Source organism: Camelus bactrianus, chromosome 2, assembly GCF_048773025.1.
Source record: "Camelus bactrianus isolate YW-2024 breed Bactrian camel chromosome 2, ASM4877302v1, whole genome shotgun sequence".
Lineage (NCBI taxonomy): Eukaryota > Metazoa > Chordata > Mammalia > Artiodactyla > Camelidae > Camelus > Camelus bactrianus.
Genome location: NC_133540.1, coordinates 74,138,268 through 74,143,639, shown reverse-complemented (window position 1 = coordinate 74,143,639; position 5,372 = coordinate 74,138,268). Strand labels below are relative to the sequence as shown.

The window sequence follows — 5,372 nt, the reverse complement described above, 5'->3', positions numbered from 1 at the left end:
TCAACTGAGTTTTGACCAAGATGCCAAGAAAATTCAATGGGGGTGGAAATAGTCTTTTCAACAAATAGTGCTGGAAAAACTGGATATCCACATGTAAAAGATTGAAGTTGGACCATTTACTCACACTATATATAAAAATTAACCCAATATGGATTATAGACCTAAATCAGAGCAAAAATATAAACTCTTAGAAAATATAGGAGTAAGTCTTCATGAACTCAGGTTGAGCAAAGACTTCTTAGATATGACATCAAAAGCACAGGCAACAAAAGTAGAAATAGATAAACTGGACGTAAAATTTAAAACTTGTACTTCAAAGGACACTCTCAAGAAAGTGAAAGGATGCCCTACAGGATGGGAGAAAATATTTGCAAATCAAGTATCTGATAAGGAAATTGTATCTAGAATATATAAAGAACTCATATACATCAACAATTAAAAAGACAGTGCTCACTTCAGCAGCACATATACTAAAAAAATTGGAAGGCTACAGAGAAGATTAGCATGGCCTCTGTGCAGGGATGACACACAAACTCGTGAAGTAGTCCATATTTTTTAATAATAATAATAATTAAAAAGACAAGCCATTGTTAAAATGGGCCAAGTATTTGACTAGACATTTCTCCAGAGAAGATATACAAATAGCCATAAGCACATGAAAAGATCCTCAGCCTCATTAAGCCATCAGGGAACCCACTCACACCCAGCCAGATGTGCGTGAAGACGCCTGTGGATGATTCCAGCCCCCAGCCAATCAGCTCTTCCCCCCCAGACATGGTGGAGCAGACAGGTCATCCCTGTACGTGCCCCCCGAATCCCTGGCCCATAGGATCCATGCAGATAAGGACATGGGTGTGGTTTTACCTCCTAAGTTTGGGGTAGTGTGTAATGCTGTCATATATGACCAGAACATCATTCCAACGTAAGTGTTCAGACTCTGTCCCTCTGTGAACCTGACCAACTAGGACCAAGGAACAGGAGACATAGGAGCCTCCCTATGACAATTATCCACCACAGCAATAGAAACCATCAATCTGTTGTGTGCTAGAGTGATGCTAGGGGCTTTCTATACTTTATCACTAATCCTCCTGGCAGCCTACCTAGTGTGCGGTACAAGCCCATTGTACAGACGAGGCAGCTGGGGTCAGGCCATTTTGAATGACTGCCCAGGGGCACATAGACAGTAGATGGCCAGGACTGATATCCATGCTAATCTGACCACTCTCCCACCACATGCTTCCACCCACAATGTAGCACCCACACCCAACTCCACCCCCAGGCTCTCCACCAGGCATGCAAGACATTTTCTAAAGCTGCAAGCATGGCACTGAGGTGTAGAAAGAAGGATGACATTGTCATTTCCCTGTCAAAACTTCATAAAACGTGCAGAACGCCAAGTGGCAGCGGTGTTCAAGGCATTCATTTTCATTAATTCATCTTATCAAAAGAAACTTAAATAATAAAAAGGGAATAAGGGGAACTGAAAAACAGAGCAGATTTCACTTCTCTGGCCTCCCCTACCTGGAGTCAAAGACTGGTATAGGGACAGGAAGAGCCTTTCCACTCCAGACCAGACTCCAGGTTTAGACCTGGCTGGGTCATTTCCTGCCCTGTATGTGCAAGGAAGGTGGCCAAGTTGTGGGAGATGATGCAGTGGGCCAGGCTTCTTTGGGAAAAGGCCAGGGTCTGCAGGAACCCTGAAGATGGTAGAGTAGATTCCATCCCTAGGTCTTTCTGTATCAGCTCACCACCACGCCACACCCTCAAGCAGTTATATAATTATTCAGTATGTAAATTGTTTGTTTAATGTCTGTATCAGTCAGGATTCTCCAGAGAAAGAGAGTTATCTATTATAAGGAGTCAGCTCATGTGACTTGGAAGCTGAAAAATCTCAAGATTTGCAGTCAGCAAGCTGAAGCCCCAGGAGAGCAGATGGCAGAAGTTCCAGTACAAGTCCAAAGGTAGGAATGGGCTGGTGTCCAGCTCAGGGGTCAAGCTGCTGAAGCTCCTTCTCACTCAGCCTTTTTGTTCTACTCAGCCCTTCCACTGATTGGATGAGGCCCACCCACAATCTACTTTACTCACTCAACTCATTCAAATGTTAATCTCATTCCCAAACACCCAGAATATTCTTAGACTAGATATCTGGACCCCCCCATGGCCCAGTCAAGTTGACACATAAAATTGCCCACCACAATGGCATTGCCTCTACCAGACTATAAGCTCCCCAAGGCCAGGGACTAATTTTTTTCTTGTTCTCAGACATAGTCCCAGAATCTGACAAAATACTTCATCACCAGGAAGACGTCACATAAATATTTGTTGAGTGAATGAGGCCTGACCCCAGGAGGCTTCTTTGTTGACATTAAAGTGCCAAGTCCCCTATGAACACCCAATTATAAGCATGTGTACCTGCATATAAAATAACACCATGCTGTGAACTACCTCTTAAGTTTCAAAGTCCAAAGTGGGTGACCTACTCAGTCCCCACCAGTAACAGTGATGTCAACTGAAGAGGCAGAAGCCAAAAACAGAGTAAATGTATTCAGGGATACGGGTGACTCTAGAGTAATCCATTAGACATGTAATGTGAACCACTGGGGTATTTTTAATTTTCTAGTAGCCCAATTTTAAAAAGTGAGGAGCAGGTGAAATTAATTTTAATAATGTATTTGATATTATTATAAATGTAAAGTATACTTTTTAAATATAATTATTGTACCCAATATATCCAGAATATCATTTCAGCATATAATCCATCTATGGATTATGAATGAGGTAGTTTACCTTCTTCTTTCACACTAAACTTTAAAAATTCACGCAGCACTTCTCAGTTTGGATGAGTCACATTTCAAAGGCTCTGCAGCCATGTCCAGAGGACGGTGGAAGATGTCTGACCACTGGCAAGTGAGGACAGCAGCCTCCTCTGAAGCCCCGGTTGTTTAGCACCTGACTTGAATCTCCACGGGATTAAACGTCCATGTCCTCATGTCTTCTCTGATTTGAGAAAAATCAGACACAGTCACCATAGACCTGAAGTCTCTGGAGCCAGCTGGGGCCTGCCCCACTGTTCACAAGTGGTGAGACCTGGGACAAGTCACTCAGCCTCTCCAGGTGCTGGTAGACTCACAAATGAAATGAAACATTGCTGGGACCATCAGGCCTCAACACCGTCAAACCTGATGCTCCGCTCTTTCTGCACAAGGATTCCAGGCTGACATCCCCAAACATGGAAGTAAACTGAGGCCCTGCTACTGGCTTCTTCCGCAGAATATCTGAGGCTTGACTTTAAAAAGAAGAAAATTCTATAATGAGCAACAATATGGATGGACCTGGGGGACAGTATGCTAAGTGACATAAGCCCAGACACAGAAAGACAAGTACTACATATTTCCATTCATATGAATTATCTAAAATAGCCAGCCTCGTAACCACTAGGACTGGAATGACAGTGGCCGGGGGCCGGGGGACAAGGAGAAGGAAATGAAGTTAATAATCAACTGGCATAAATTTTCAGTTTTTCAGTTAAACCCGATGAGTAAGTGCTGAGGAGGGCTGCACAACACTGGGCCCGTGGTCAGCAATAATACGCACACTTGAAATCTGTCAGGAGGATAGATCTCATACTAAATATTTTTACCAAAATAGAACATTTAAAAAGAATGGCTGAGTCTTGAAATGGTGTCTGAAAGGGAGTCCCCACTTCCCAAGTCCCCTCCGTGGGGTTCCTGAGGGAAGCCAGTGCAGGAGAGGCCCCCGTGTGGTAGATCGCACGGTCGCCATCCATGGAGGGAGCTGGTGGGCTTTCCCAGCCCCTGATATGCTCGTGGGCTTGCAGCCCAGGCGCGGAGATTTCACATACAGCAAATCAACTGCCAGAACACAGGATTAGCGATCTTCTCTCTAACGTGGCCAAAAGATACATATGCTCTCACTCTCTCTGCCATTTTTGGAACCATCCCCAGAGCTCAGAGGGATGTGGCCTGGGACACCCAAAAATGCAGGCATCTTCAGTGAGTGATGCCAGTATCGGTCATATTAGGAAGACAATCGCAGACACATCTGGGGCCCTAACAGCTGCTCCCAGTCCTCTGCCGATGATCTGGCTTCCCATTATCTGCACACCTACCATGTCCTCCCGAGAGCAGCTTCTGAATGTCAGAGGCATTTAGAAATCAGCCGTCTTCTCCTGTTTTCTATTTCATACATTGGCTTCCCAGCACCTTTGACATTAACCTCCTCCCAAATATTACCTAATCCATGTTCCCATTCATGATCCGACAGCCTCTTTATCTTTTAGAGAGGTAACAGAGGGGAAAGAAATGAGCCCTACTGGCTTTTTTGGCTGCCCACCTTGTTCTTGGAAATCCATTAGCAAGGCAGCCAAGCCTTCTCCCCTGTTGTTAGTACCAGCTGGCAGGCCACAGGCCGACGGTGCATTCACCAGCATCTGGGCTGGTCTATTCAGCAGAATAAAGCCTGGCTTCTCTCTATCAAAGTAAAAGAGGAGTTATGGGTAACTGGCAAATAACCTGAATGAGACAAAAGATGTTGAAGAGATTTCCTGCTTACGTAGAACCGTGCAGAACAGCAACTGAAGCCGCACCACTTCTAGGTCCCCTGCAGAGGAGCTGCAAGCTCTCACGACTGTGGGGAGATGGAAGCTCCAGAAGGAGCAGGTGCAAGAGAAGCAGGCAGATAGAGAATGGAAAGAGGATGGAGAAAAGGTTAAAAAAAAAAAAAAAGTGTATGGTTCTAGTGGCCTGGAGAAAGCATGTTTGTTGGATGCCTACGCGGTAGATGTGAAGATAAGCCTTCCAACCCAGCCTGCAGGGAAGGCCTTGACGCTTTGCTGCAGGACTGTGGCCAGCAGGCAGCCTCCAGACATCAGCTTACGGTTTGCCTCTGATGCTGCGGGAGCTGCCTCACTCAGGAGTACGCCCTTCCCCGGGGCAGCCACGTCAGGCAGGTGCATGAGGCAGGGATAGAGAGGGCTGACCATTGCAGCCCATCCTGGGACAGCTTAGATGCGCAGCACTCACTCCGGGGCTCTGGAGAGACAGCATCGCAGCTCAGCTTTCCCTCCGCCCAGGCCTGCTCCCTCCCCTTGCCACACACAGGAGCAGATCCCTAGTAAAGGTCTTGCATCTCAGTGTCTGCACCTGAAAAACCCCGCCTGCAGTGGCCTGGCTTTGATGGTGCATTACCCCTCTCAGTCTGCACTGTTGTGGGAGAGATATCTGTAGATTTCCCTTTTACAATTGAGGAAACCAAGGCTCTAGGAGGTTTAGTAACTTCCCCTGGGATCACATGATGGTAGAACTCGAGTTGAACTCAGTCAATCCAGCACCAGCGTTTGCTACCACAGGGGG

At 46.1% G+C, this 5,372-nt stretch overlaps 1 non-coding gene across 1 annotated transcript; it reads left to right on the top strand.

Moving 5' to 3' along the window:
* Nucleotides 1–446: 446 nt before the first annotated feature.
* On the top strand, nt 447–556 carry LOC123612007 (U6 spliceosomal RNA). Its single transcript, XR_006719148.1, has one exon. It is a non-coding gene; the product is annotated as a U6 spliceosomal RNA (small nuclear RNA).
* Nucleotides 557–5,372: the final 4,816 nt, after the last annotated feature.